Genomic DNA, 15228 nt, shown 5'->3' with positions numbered 1-15228 from the left:
TAATATAGCTCCTGAAATAGATAATATTTTGAGTTTGATAAACTATAAATTCGTTCAAATATTAAGACTTATACTATGTTAATAAACATGTATAGATTTAAAGATCATATTGGGTCAGGTTGACTTTTAAAATGACTTTTGTTAACTTTTTCATGTCGGTCTCGAGCATTAGGATTGTGATACACTATGACCAGACCTAATTTGTTAGACATGTATTGACCAACATATGTTCTCTAGGTTGAGATCTACGGTTATTTTACATTCCGAGTTTCGGTCACATTCCGGTGAATTACTTTATGTGCTGTTAAGGTGAGTTTCATTTGCTCCCTTTTTAATTGCTTTTGCAATCTATATTTTTAGGCTAAGAATACATGCAATTTATTTTAAACGCAATGGATACAAGTACATACTAAATTCTACACTGAGTTTAAACCGAAAATCCCTTAGCTTTGGTAACTAGTAACTGCTAGTTATAAGAACTGGTGGGCGCAAGTAGTAGTATATGGATCCATAGGGCTTGATATCCTCGTCCGAGCTAGAGCACTAGCCTTTTAACGGACGTATGCTATTTGAGAAGCGTATACGTTGGTTTGCGTGTATTATTAAGATGATTATACAAAGGGTATAAATTATATATACGTTAAGTTTAGTTACCAGGGTGCTCAATTTCGTAGAATATTTTGATAAACGTTTCTGGATGAAACAACTGAAAACTTGTGATTCACCTTTATATACAGATTATGCGCAACATTAAAACTATGAACTCACCAACCTTTGTGTTGACACTTTTAAGCATGTTTATTCTCAGGTTTCTAGAATTCTTCCACTGTTTGCTTATATGTGATACAAGCTATGTGCATGGAGTCATACATGCTTTATTCAAGAACACTTTGCATTCACAAAATCATCACCGTGTATCTTATTTTGACTGCATTGTCAACGAATGTATTATGGTAAACTATTATTTATGGTGATTGTCTATATGTAGAAATCATCAAACGTTGAAAACCTTAGAAATTGATATTCATTTATTGTGTACCTTTTGAAAAGAATGCAATGTTTACAAAATGTATCATATAGAGGTCAAAACCTCACTATGAAATCAATGAATGATGTATTCGTTTAAAGGGATTTGGAAGGATCGTCACAGTTGGTATCAGAGCTTGAGGTCATAGGGAACCAGAATTTGCATTAGTGTGTTTAACTGGTAATTGTTAGGATGCATTAGTGAGTCTGGACTATGACCGTATATGTTTTTACCGAGTTTTGCTTATTATTTCTTGTCAGAAATTACCTGTTATTATCTTAAGCCTAAGACACATTTTATTACATTGATTGCATAGATAGTATATGGACAAATTTCGTATCTTAAGCATATCTATTACAGTAAACTCTGTCTTACACTTTCCAAAAATTTCTCCGTAACTTATGGGATTTTGGTATTATATATACATATGTAAATTATGTATCGGATAATACCAAACTAAATTCTATAATCTATCTCATATCAAAATCAATTCCCTAATTATACAAGATGGATCACGTATCTAGTTCAAATTCCTTAAACTCCGACAGCTATTCCGATATGGATATTCACCTGAACTCCGAAGACAGTGTAACCGAAATGGATCAACCAATTAGCCATTATCTATTCTGTATGAATTGGGGATGGGTTCATAGTCTACTTAATCATTGGAGACAAGAAGAAGGCGATCCCTTCCATCCACCACATTGCCCTCTTGGCGAAGAACATGAAGAACTTATAGGCGAACCTGTTCGTAATACCATTTTCTCTCTCATTTCTAGAGTATCTCATCATGATTATATACTATCTCACATTCTAGATCTCATTCATCCGCTCGTCCGAACCGACAATCATCCCGGTGTAATAGAAGAAGTCAACAAGCTTCGCGCCCGGGTAGTGGCTTTGGAGAATATGGTGCAAAGGTTACAAGCACCAGCAGCAGCACCGGCAGCAACAGTACCACCATCAACAACACCAACAGTACCATCACCACCACCACCAACAACATCCACATCCCACACTTCAACATCACAATTTGTACCTTAAGCATCAACGTCATACTCACCATAGATACCAAGGAGTACCAACAACAATAACCGATGAAGTATTGATTCATAACTTCATTGGAGAAATATTCTGCAGCGATTATGTAATATCTAAAGTCTTAGAAATTATCTATTCCAGCCATAACCGTAAATCAGATGAGTGGACCGAAATGATAGAAGGAAGAGTAGAAACCCTGACCGGAATGGTGCACGATTTACAAGCTAGACTTGTTTTACCAGAAGCATCAACAGTACTGTCAGTATCACCAACACCGGTAAAACCTGTAGCACTATAAGTTTCGCCAATTCCGTAATCACCAACATCATCACAAATCAACAACGTGTATATTGTATTAACGAAATATGAAGTATTAAATCATTTCCCCTGAAGAAATTATATGTATATTTAATATATATGAATTTTGAAATCAAAATAAATCTTTTCGTACTAAGCTATTACGTGTGAATCTTAACTGGTAGGTACTACTCAGTTAGTTCATATTACTAATATGCAATGATGTACATCCTTCATTAATGACATAACCATCGTCAATTACAATCTCTGTTTCAAATTCAATGATGTAACGACCTGTCAAAATCAGTATTGACGCGGTACGTTAATCATTGATTCCACAGTGAGGTTTTGACCTCTATATGATACGTTTTGATAAAATATTGCATTCATTAAAATACGTGACTTTCTAAACATAAAAAGTCATAATCATGTGGGCGAGTGCTTAGATATAAGCAAAACCCCAAAATACATAAGTCTTTAATTTACAGGTTGACATCACAGTCCAATTATTTATTACACAACGCAGTTTTATTTAGAATGCAATAAAATTTATACAAAGCATGAGAGACTCCATGCAGGCAACAAGCATATCACAGCGGAAGCAGTCTAAGGACCTGAGAATAAAACATGATAAAAAGGTCAACACGAATGTTGGTGAGTTATAGGTTTAATTGCTCGAGTCATAAATATATAAAGATAGACCACAAGATTTCATCAAAAGTTTATCAATAGATTCTACGTAACATAGCACCCTGGTAACTAAACTTAACGCTATAATGTTAATTACCCTATTCGTTTTAATACACGCAAACCAACATGTCATAAACTCAAATAACATACATCCGTTAAAAGGCTAGCGCTCTAGCTCGGACGGGGATGTCAATCCCTATGGATCCATATACAATTATTCGCGCCCACCAGTCCATATCCTATGTACTGGCAGCTACTAGTTACCAAAGCTAAGGGATTTTCAGTTTAACTCAGTGTAGAATTTAGTATGTACTTGTGTCTTATTGCGTTTAAAATAAATTGGATGTATTCTCAGCCCAAATTTTTTTAGAGTATTTAAAAAGGGAGACTATAAACTCACGGTTCAATATTGAGGTTCAATATTGTAAGCAAATTGCGTAGACGTAATGATGGTAGACGACTGTATGGTTGTCCTTGGATTTAAGAACAATACCCCGAACAATACCCAATATTTCCTTAGTTTAAAACGGTTTGAAACCCGAATTAAAACACCCGCGTAATATTCCTTATTATTATTAAACTTAAATTAAAATTAAAATTATAATCATAATTATAAATATAAGTTACGAAAGAAAGAAAAGAGAAATGGTGTATGAAACTCGTCGAGCAAGCTGGCTTTTTATAGTACTTTTCCATTTACTGTAGCTCATGCGATCGCATGAGTTTTCAGTGTTTTTGCCATGCGATCGCATGGCCGCCTGATCCGCTTTTGTTTGCTAGTTCGTCGACATCAATAGTGTTTCTCTGTAGCAAATAGTGGTACTGTAGTAAATAGTGTTTACTGTAGCAAATAGTGTTTACTGTAGCAAATAGTGTTTACTGTAGCAAAGTTGTTTTCACTGTAGCAGTAGCAAAGTCGGTTTTACTGTAGCAAATAGTGTTTTACTGTAGCAAAGTCGGTTTCACTGTAGCAAATAGTGTTTTACTATAGCAAAGTCGTTTTTTACTTGTACATCTTATAATATATATATATACATACATATAATTGTTCATGAATCGACGAGAGTAGTCAAAGGTAATTGAATATATGAAACAGTTTCAAAAATTTTGAGACTCAATCTAACAGACTTTGTTTAACGTGTCAAAATAATAAATCGTAAAGAGAATTAGTTTAAATAAGTCGAAATTTTTCGGGTCATCACAAATGAAATCCTTTTCATAATAAACTAAGTGTATTATTCAATTACACGTTTGATTTTACACTTTCATTTTCGATGTACTCAAAACTTTCTAGAAAACATCATTCGTACCTTGCGAAGTTAGCAAGAGTTCCATAAGCACCAACATGATTCACTAAGGAAATATCAATAAAACTGGATAACGAAGTATTGATTACATTAGCGAAATACTCCGTGAAGATTATTAAATCTTTAATATTTTAGAGATTATTCATTTCTGATCCAGCTGAAAATCAAATGAGCTTAATATGATATTAACTTATTAAATCTGTATTACATCTGAAGAAAATATACATACTTATATTTTCATAAAGACTGTAATAAAATTCTCGGGTATAAAATATTACTTGTGAAACTTTTAACGGGTAGGTAATACTTCATCATCCTCTGATATTAGAAATTCTAAGATATCATCGTATCTTTCATTATAAATATCCTCCATAATTCTAAAGATATTTCCATAATTATTCTTATCTGAAATCATTTACCTCTTCGCGCTATCTGTATTACATCATAAAAGAAACTATTTTAGTTTCTAAATTCTGAAACTTTCGAGTTTCAAATAGGAATATTTTTGAAGTAGTGTTGAGAACTGAAGCATGAGTTAGTATAATATAATGACACTTGATCAACGTGATTATATTACAGTAATTCATGCTGAGTTTGTAAATGGAATGTAATGATTCACAGATCATAACATTGTCATGTACCATGTTACACGACTCTTGTATCCTATTTAATCTCTAAAATATCAAGAAAATATTTCTTGATGATTCGGTCTTTTTCAGGGTATTCTGGTAATTTAACAAATCAAAATCGTGCCATTATCATTTCCTTCCTAGAACATTAACAATGTTCATTCCGAAATTTATATATGCGAATTCTGGACCATTACAAGAGATGCCTAATCGCAAGAAGAAGAAACGAAGGGACAAGGCTCTGAAATAGAAATTGGAGTATAAATCGAAGCAAATAGGAGGGAGTATTAACTGTGGATGACAATGAATATAGAAGACAGAAGTAGGGACATTGAAATATAAGGGGAGATATAAAACCCGATAACAACGCATAAATTACAAACCGTGAATATCAATGTTTATCGCAACATAAAGACACGGGAGAATTAAAAGCACTATAACCCCAAGAGCAAAGTAGAAGTAAGCAGATTCCTCTGGTGGAAGTTGGAAAAGGAGAATGATTGTTGCGATAGTAAGGATAAGGACAAGGATCAGAACTGGATTAAGCATTTTCACAATATTTTGAATTTGAGAATTAAGTATAGGAATGGTAAAAGTGACAAACCGAAAGAAGTTAATTTATAGTGAAATATTTGATAGAGAAATCAAGGCAGATATCCGCATTTAATTAGAGAGATCCTAATTTCCTTATTCGCCGAAGAATCAAATCTTTTAGATTTAGAAGATTTTCTTTAAATCCTTTGAATTCCGGAATTCAACCAAGACAACGTCAAAAGTTAAGACAAAACTTTAATTCTCATTTCATTCCTTTTAGTGTTTTACTGTAGCAAATAGTTTTTTACTGTAGCAAATAGTGTTTACTGTAGCACTGTAGCAAAGTCGGGTTTACTGTAGCAAATAGTGTTTTACTGTAGCAAAGTCGGTTTCACTGTAGCAAATAGTGTTTACTGTAGCAAAGTCATTTTTTACTTGTACATCTTATAATATATATATACATACATATAATTGTTCATGAATCGACGAGAGTAGTCAAAGACTCAAAGGTAATTGAATATATGAAACAGTTCTAAAATTTTGAGACTCAATCTAACAGACTTTGTTTAACGTGTCAAAAAAATAAATCGTATAGAGAATTGGTTTAAATAAGTCAAAATTTTTCGGGTCATCACAGTACCTCCCCGTTAAAGAAAATTTCGTCCCGAAATTTTGAGTAGTACCTGTTTTATGAGCGATATCAGTGAACAAATATGGATACTTTTGCTTCATTTAATCTTCACGTTCCCAAGTAAACTCGGGTCCTCGTCTTGCGTTCCAACGAACTCTAACTATCGGTATATTGCTTTGTTTTAATTGTTTGACCTCACAGTCCATGATTTCAACAGGTTCTTCGATAAAATGGAGTTTATCATTGATTCGTATTTCACCAAGAGGAATTACGACATCCTCTTCAGCTAAACATTTCTTCAAATTTGACACGTGAAATGTGTCGTGAACAGTACTAAGTTCTTGCGGTAGTTTTAATCGATAAGCAACTGGTCCAATTCTTTCTGTGATTTCAAAGGGTCCTACGTACCTAGGACTTAACTTTCCTCGTTTACCGAATCGTACAACACCTTTCAGGGTGACACTTTCAACATGACTTTGTCGCCCACTTGAAATTCTAGCGATTTTCTTCTTACATCAGCATAACTCTTTTGGCGACTCATGGCTGTTTTCAATCGCTGTTGTATTTGAATGATCTTTTCGGTGGTTTCGTGAATAATTTCTGGTCCGGTAAGTTGTCTTTCTCCTACTTCACTCCAACAAATAGGATATCTGCACTTTCTACCGTAAAGTGCTTCAAATGGCGCTGCGTTGATGCTCGTATGATAGCTGTTATTGTATGAAAATTCTGCCAACAGTAAATGTCGATCCCAACTGGTTCCAAAGTCAATCACGCATGCCCGTAACATGTCTTCCAATGTTTGTATTATTCTTTCACTTTGACCATCTGTCTGTGGGTGATAAGCGGTGCTCATATCTAATCGAGTTCCTAATGCTTTTTGTAATGACTGCCAAAAACGTGATGTGAATCGGGTGTCGCGATCAGATATGATGGAGATAGGTACACCATGCCTGGAAACTACTTCCTTTAAATATAGACATGCTAATCTCTCCATACTGTCTGTCTCCTTTATTGGTAGAAAGTGAGATGATTTAGTTAGATGATCAACTATCACCCAAATACTATCATGACTACTTGCAGTCCTTGGCAATTTCGTAATGAAATCCATGGTTATTCTTTTCCATTTCCACTGTGGAATTTTTGGTTGTTGAAGTAATCCTGACGGCTTTTGGTGCTCATCTTTGACCTTTGTACACGTCAAACATTTTCTTACATAAGTAGCAATTTCTGTCTTCATATTAGGCCACCAATAGAACTTCTTGAGATCGTGGTACATTTTCCCGTTTCCTGGATGAATTGAGTACCTCGTTTTGTGTGCTTCATCCAGTACTAGTTACCTTAGGTTACCATGTTTTGGTACCCATATCCTACCAGGAAAATACAGGGTTCCATCGGCTTTTACTTCAAGTGGTTTTTCTAACCCTTTGCTCAATTCGCCCTTTTCATTTTCTTCTTTTAAGGCCTCTAACTATGCTACTTGAATTTGTTTTGTGAGATCAGTACGAATTGTAATATTCAAAGCTCGGACCCTAAGAGGTTTTACTCTTTCTTTCCGACTTAGGGCATCAGCTACAACATTAGCCTTTCCGGGGTGGTAACGGATTTCACAATCGTAATCGTTTAACAACTCTACCCAGCGACGTTGCCTCAGATTGAGTTGTTTTTGATCAAAAATATGCTGAAGACTCTTATGGTCGGTGTACACTGTACACTTGGTGCCATATAGATAGTGTCTCCATATTTTGAGTGCAAAAACTACTGCTCCAAGTTCCAAATCGTGCGTCGTATAGTTATTTTCATGAATTTTTAGTTGTCGTGAGGCATATGCGATAACTTTTGTGCGTTACATTAATACACATCCTAAACCTTGGCGCGAAGCGTCACAATAGATCACGAAATCATCATTTCCTTCCGGTAATGACAAAATGGGTGCAGACGTTAACTTCTTCTTTAATAACTGGAATGAGGATTCCTGTTCCGTGGACCAATTATACTTCTTTCCCTTTTGAGTCAATGCAGTTAAGGGTTGGCGATTTTAGAGAAATCTTGAATGAATCTTCGGTATAACCAGCAAGACCTAAGAATTGGCGGATTTGTGTTGGAGTCTTCGGTGTTTCCCATTTACTAATGGCTTCGATCTTGGCAGGGTCAACTTTAATTCTATGTTTACTGACAACATGGCCCAATAATTGTACTTCTTATAACCAGAAATCACACTTCGAAAATTTTGCGTACAGTTCTTCTTTCTTGAGTACCTCTAGTACCAGTCTTAAGTGTTGCTCTTGTTCTTCCTTGTTCTTCGAGTAAATCAATATGTCGTCGATAAAAATAATGACAAATTTGTCTAAATACGATCTGCAGATGCGATTCATTAGATCCATGAATACTGCTGGAGAATTAGTCAATCCAAAAGGCATGACTAAAAACTCATAGTGACCGTAACGGGTTCTGAACGCGGTTTTAGGAACATCTTCTTCCTTCACTCTCAGCTGATGATATCCGGAGCGTAGATCAATCTTAGAATAAACACTTGATCCTTGCAATTGATCAAACAAATTATCAATCCTCGATAATAGGTACCGATTCTTGATCGTTAATTTGTTTAATTCTCGGTAATCTATGTACATTCTCATAGATCCATCCTTCTTCTTGACAAACATAATAGGAGCACCCTAAGGTGAAAAGCTGGGACGAATAAATCCACGGTCCGATAATTCTTGCAACTGGTTTTGTAATTCTTGCATTTCTGAAGGTGCAAGTCTATATGGAGATCGGGCTACAGGTGCAGCTCCTGGTATGAGATCAATCTGGAATTCTACACATCTGTGTGGAGGTAGCCCCAGTAATTCTTCTGGAAATACTCCGGGATATTCTCTTACAATCGGCATGTCATCAATGCTTCTTTTTTCAGTATCGATCTTCTTTACGTGTGCCAGAATAGCATAATAAACTTTTCTGATAAGTTTTTGAGCCTTCATACAGCTGATAAGGTTCAGCTTCGAGTTGCTCTTCTCCCCATAAATCATTAATGACATTTCATCCTTTCGAGGGATGCGGATCGCTTTCTCAGTGCAAACAACTTCAGCTCTTGTTTTGGACATCCAGTCCATGCCAACAATTACGTCAAAACTTCCTAATTCTACGGGTATCAAATCGATTTTGAAGGTTTCACCAGCGAGATTTATTTCGCAACCATGGAAAATTTTATCGGCTTTTATTAGTTTACCATTAGCTAATTCGATAGTATATTTATCGTCTAGAGGCAATGATGCACATTTTAGTTTAAAACTAAAGTCTTTACACATATAACTTTTATCAGCACCCGTATCAAACATAATAGAAACTAGTTGATTATTAACGATAAACATACCCGTGATAAGATTAGGATCCTCACGTGCTTCACTGGCACTAACATTAAATGCCCTCCCACGTGCGGGTTCTTTGTTCTTCTCCTTATCAGGGCATTGATTTATAAAGTGACCAGGCTTCCCGCATCGAAAACATTTCTTAACATCGGTCGGTTTTGTCTTTACTTCAGAAACGGTGGCATAACAATCTTTCGCCACATGTCCTTTCTTGTTGCACTTATCACAAACCACTTGGCAATAACCTACATGATGTGTGTAACATCTTTTGCAGAACGGATGGGGTCCCTTATAGTTTGGACTTGCAGTTGCCCCATCTTGTTTACCTTTAAAAGTTTCTTATTTCTTCAGGTGAGTTCTTTTGCCCTTATAGTCTTCCCATTTCCTCTTTCCTTCAGTTGTCTTGATTTCGGTAATTGGTGCCTTAATCGAACTCTCTGTGATCTGGTCTATGAGTTGGTGTGCCATTGTCATGGCTTCCTGCATCGTATTCGGTTTGGACGATGTAACATTTCCTTTGATATTGATCAATAAACCGTCAATATACATTTCTATCTTTCGTTTCTCGTTTGGAACCAATTTGGGACACAACAAGGCTAGTTCCATGAAGCGCTTTTCATAGTTATTGAGATTCATGCCGAAAACCTTTAGATTACGTAAACTCAGATTCCATTTTTCTGATCTTGTTTCGAGGACAGTACTCCTCGATTAGCATCTTTTTCAGTTCTTCCCAAGAGATATCATATGCCGTATCTACTCCTTCTGCTTTAGCATAATTGTTCCACCAAGTAAGTGCATCGTCTTGCAACGTGCACGAAGCATACTTTGACTTGTCTCTGTTCGCACAATTACTGATTTTGAAAACGGACTCCATCTTTTCAAACCATCGGGTTAGACCGACTGATCCCTCGGTCCCACTAAACGTCTGTGGTTTGCATCTTTGAAAAGTTTTGTATGAGCATCCGTTAGGTGAGTTTGTGTTCACAGCTGCTGCTTTGGCTGCTGCTTCGGCTGCTGCTTTTGCTGCCTAGGCTGCAGAAATTCTTTCATTCACACGTTTCTCGACTAGTTCCTCGAACTCAGCATCCGACATTTGAGACATGTTTCTTCAATAAATACAACAGAGATAATTTAATCATATAGAATATTATAGGTAAAATGAGTTGTCAATAGTTAATCGTAGCATATTAATAATATGAACCAATTATTATAAAAGCCTTTTCTTCTTATTAGCATTTTATAATTATTTCTAGGGTATTACCTACCCGTTAATTTCATACATAATAGCTAGTACAAGGAATTAACTACTAAAATCCTAATAATATTCCACTATGAATAATTATAGCGAGTTACTACATTATTATGTAATAATAATAATAAGAAGTAGTAATAATACAAATAATCATTCCATGCATTTATTATTAATAAACCAAAATAATACAATACCATACAATACCGATATTTTACATATGCTTATTCTACATAACAAGATAGAGTAGCACACATAAGCAATAGAATAGCGCATGGAAGATTTATGGTTGCGAGGTCGTTTATTCAGAACTATCAGAAACTTCTTCCCATTTAGTTCTCTCTGCCAATTGTTTGTGTATGCATGGTCCGACAGACATTCTGGCAGTGTATTTAATTTTTGGTTGGGGTTTTGAGGTGCCCGGTGCCTCAGTGGGGTTACTATGGTAAGGGTGGTGACGAACCGAATGGTCCTGTTCCTTTTTAATAATTAAGGGCTTTTTATTATTGTGATTTTTTTTATTATCTATAGTAAGTTGGAATTTCTCCTTAGTGACTTCTTTTATTTCATTAGCGAAATCCTCCTCCTCACTGATCTCATCTGATGACGAGCTGTCTGAGTCATGTGTAGGAGAATATGATGACGAACTGTCTGAATTATGTGTACGAGAATATGTACCGGTGGTCATGAGCTGAAATCTGCCAGGCGTAATCGGCACAACCCGCCCATCGGCGGTGTATCTGGCCCAATGTCCATGTTCATTTAGAAATGGACGATCCTCGTTTACTCCAGGGATCATGGGTCCATGCCAACGATACTATGGCTCCGGAAAACTAGAGTTGGGTGGAGCTGGGACCTCCTCTGGGTTAACCTGGAGTTGAGATTCCCCGGCTAACACAATTTCTTCTTTAATAGGTATTGAAACGCCCTTTTCAGTTGTGGATAGAATAGCTTCAGTGTCTGATTCCGAGTCGTACAAAATGATAGGATTAGAAGAAGTAATCTATCACATAATTGAAACAACAATTACGTTAGTATATAAATATATCACATATAATATTTTTGACAAAATGATAAGCAAAAAATTGGTAAAAACAGATATGGTCATAGTCCAGACTCACTAATGCATCCTAACAATTACTAGTTAAACACACTAATGTAATTTCTGGTTCCCTATGACCTCAAGCTCGGATACCAACTGTAACGACCCGTCAAAATCACTATTGACGCGGCACGTTAATCATTGATTCCACAGTGAGGTTTTGACCTCTTTATGATACGTTTTGATAAAGTATTGCATTCATTAAAATACGTGACTTTCTAAATATAAAAAGTCATAATCATGTGGGCGAGTGCTTAGATATAAGCAAAACCCCAAAATACATAAGTCTTTAATTTACAGGTTGACATCATAGTCCAATTATTTATTACACAACGCAGTTTTATTTAGAATGCAATAAACTTTATACAAAGCATGAGAGACTCCATGCAGGCAACAAGCATATCACAGCGAAAGCAGTCTAAGGACCTGAGAATAAAACATGATAAAAAGGTCAACACGAATGTTGGTGAGTTATAGGTTTAATTGCTCGAGTCATAAATATATAAAGATAGACCACAAGATTTCATCAAAAGTTTATCAATAGATTCTACGTAACAGAGCACCCTGGTAACTAAACTTAACGCTATAATGATAATTACCCTATTCGTTTTAATACACGCAAACCAACATGTCATAAACTCAAATAACATACATCCGTTAAAAGGCTAGCGCTCTAGCTCGGACGGGGATGTCAAGCCCTATGGATCCATATACAATTATTCGAGCCCACCAGTCCATATCCTATGTACTGGCAGCTACTAGTTACCAAAGCTAAGGGATTTTCAGTTTAACTCAGTGTAGAATTTAGTATGTACTTGTGTCTTATTGTGTTTAAAATAAATTGCATGTATTCTCAGCCCAAAAATATTTAAAGTATTTAAAAAGGGAGACTATAAACTCACGGTTCAATATTGAGGTTCAATATTGTAGGCAAATTGCGTAGACGTAACGATGGTAGACGACTGTATGGTTGGCCTTAGATTTAAGAACAATACCCCGAACAATACCCAATATATCCTTAGTTTAAAACGGTTTGAAACCCGAATTAAAACACCCGCGTAATATTCCTTATTATTATTAAACTTAAATTAAAATTAAAATTATAATCATAATTATAAATATAAGTTACGGAAGAAAGAAAAGAGAAATGGTGTATGAAACTCGTCGAGCAAGCTGGCTTTTTATAGTACTTTTCCATTTACTGTAGCTCATGCGATCGCATGAGTTTTCAGTATTTTTGCCATGCAATCGCATGGCCGCCTGATCCGCTTTTGTTTGCTAGTTCGTCGACATCAAATAGTGTTTTACTGTAGCAAATAGTGGTACGGTAGCAATAGTGTGGTACTGTAGTAAATAGTGTTTACTGTAACAAATAGTGTTTTACTGTAGCAAAGTTGTTTTCACTGTAGCACTGTAGCAAAGTCGGGTTTACTGTAGCAAATAGTGTTTCACTGTAGCAAAGTCGTTTTTTACTTGTACATCTTATAATATATATATATATATATACATACATATAATTGTTCATGAATCGACGAGAGTAGTCAAAGGTAATTGAATATATGAAACAGTTCTAAAATTTTGAGACTCAATCTAACAGACTTTGTTTAACGTGTCAAAATAATAAATCGTATAGCGAATTGGTTTAAATAAGTCGAAATTTTTCGGGTCATCACAAATGAATTCCTTTTCATAATAAACTAAGTGTATTATTCAATTACACATTTGATTTTACACTTTCATTTTCGATGTACTCGAAACTTTCTAGAAAACATCATTCGTACCTTGCGAAGTTAGCAAGAGTTCCATAAGCACCAACATGATTCACTAAGGAAATATCAATAAAACTGGATAACAAAGTATTGATTACATTAGCAAAATACTCCGTGAAGATTATTAAATCTTTAATGTTTTAGAGATTATTCATTTCTGATCCAGCTGAAAATCAAATGAGCTTAATATGATATTAACTCATTAAATCTGTATTACATCTGAAGAAAATATACATACTTATATTTTCATAAAGACTGTAATAAAATTCTCGGGTACAAAATGTTACTTGTGAAACTTTTAACGGGTAGGTAATACTTCATCATCCTCTGATATTAGAAATTCTAAGATATCATCGTATCTTTCATTGCAAATATCCTCCATAATTCTAAAGATATTTCCATAATTATTCTTATAGAAAATCATTTACCTCTTCGCTCTATCTGTAATTTAACAAATCAAAATCGTGCCATTATCATTTCCTTCCTAGAACATTAACAATGTTCATTCCGAAATTTATATATGCGAATTCTGGACCATTACAAGAGATGCCTAATCGCAAGAAGAAGAAACGAATGGACAAAGCTCCGAAATAGAAATTGGAGTATAAATCGCAGCAAATAGGAGGGAGTATTAACTGTGGATGACAATGATAATAGAAGACAGAAGTAGGGACATTGAAATATAAGGGGAGATATAAAACCCGATAACAACGCATAAATTACAAACCGTGAATATCAATGTTTATCGCAACATAAAGACACGGGAGAATTAAAAGCACTATAACCCCAAGGGCAAAGTAGAAGTAAGCAGATTCCTCTAGTGGAAGTTGGAAAAGGAGAATGATTGTTGCGAGAGTAAGGATAAGGACAAGGATCAGAACTGGATTAAGCATTTTCACAATCTTTTGAATTTGAGAATTAAGTATAGGAATGGTAAAAGTGACAAACTGGAAGAAGTTAATTTATAGTGAAATATTTGATAGAGAAATCAAGGCAGATGTCCGCATTTAATTAGAGAGATCCTAATTTCCTTATTCGCCGAAGAATCAAATCTTTTAGATTTAGAAGATTTTCTTTAAATCCCTTGAATTCCGGAATTCAACCAAGACAACGTCAAAAGTTAAGACAAAACTTTAATTCTCATTTCATTTCTTTTAGGATAGATTCACTCGTACTCTTCAATTAATCGAATCGTTTTATCTATATTACTCAATAGTGATAAAACTCTATATACCAACTCATATTCATAAAAAAAACATTTTTATGATTAGCCATGACGACCACGATCAAATTTCGGGACGAAATTTCTTTAACGGGTAGGTATTGTGACGACCCGGAAATTTCCGAACAAATTTAAACTTTATCTTTATATCATTAGATAAATATTTCAAACATATATATTACGTACAAATTTACAATTCTAAATAAAAATATATATATATTTTAACTTAGTCATAAAACGTCCTGATTTAAAATAATATATTTTGATAAACAACGAACCACTGACTTATAGAAGCAAATGACCACAACGCTCAATTTTATAAGTTACATTTATTATAAGGTAATTTATTGTTGAGTAAATTAAAT

Source organism: Rutidosis leptorrhynchoides, chromosome 4 (assembly GCF_046630445.1).
Source record: "Rutidosis leptorrhynchoides isolate AG116_Rl617_1_P2 chromosome 4, CSIRO_AGI_Rlap_v1, whole genome shotgun sequence".
NCBI lineage: Eukaryota > Viridiplantae > Streptophyta > Magnoliopsida > Asterales > Asteraceae > Rutidosis > Rutidosis leptorrhynchoides.
Note: the sequence above shows the minus strand (reverse complement) of the source record.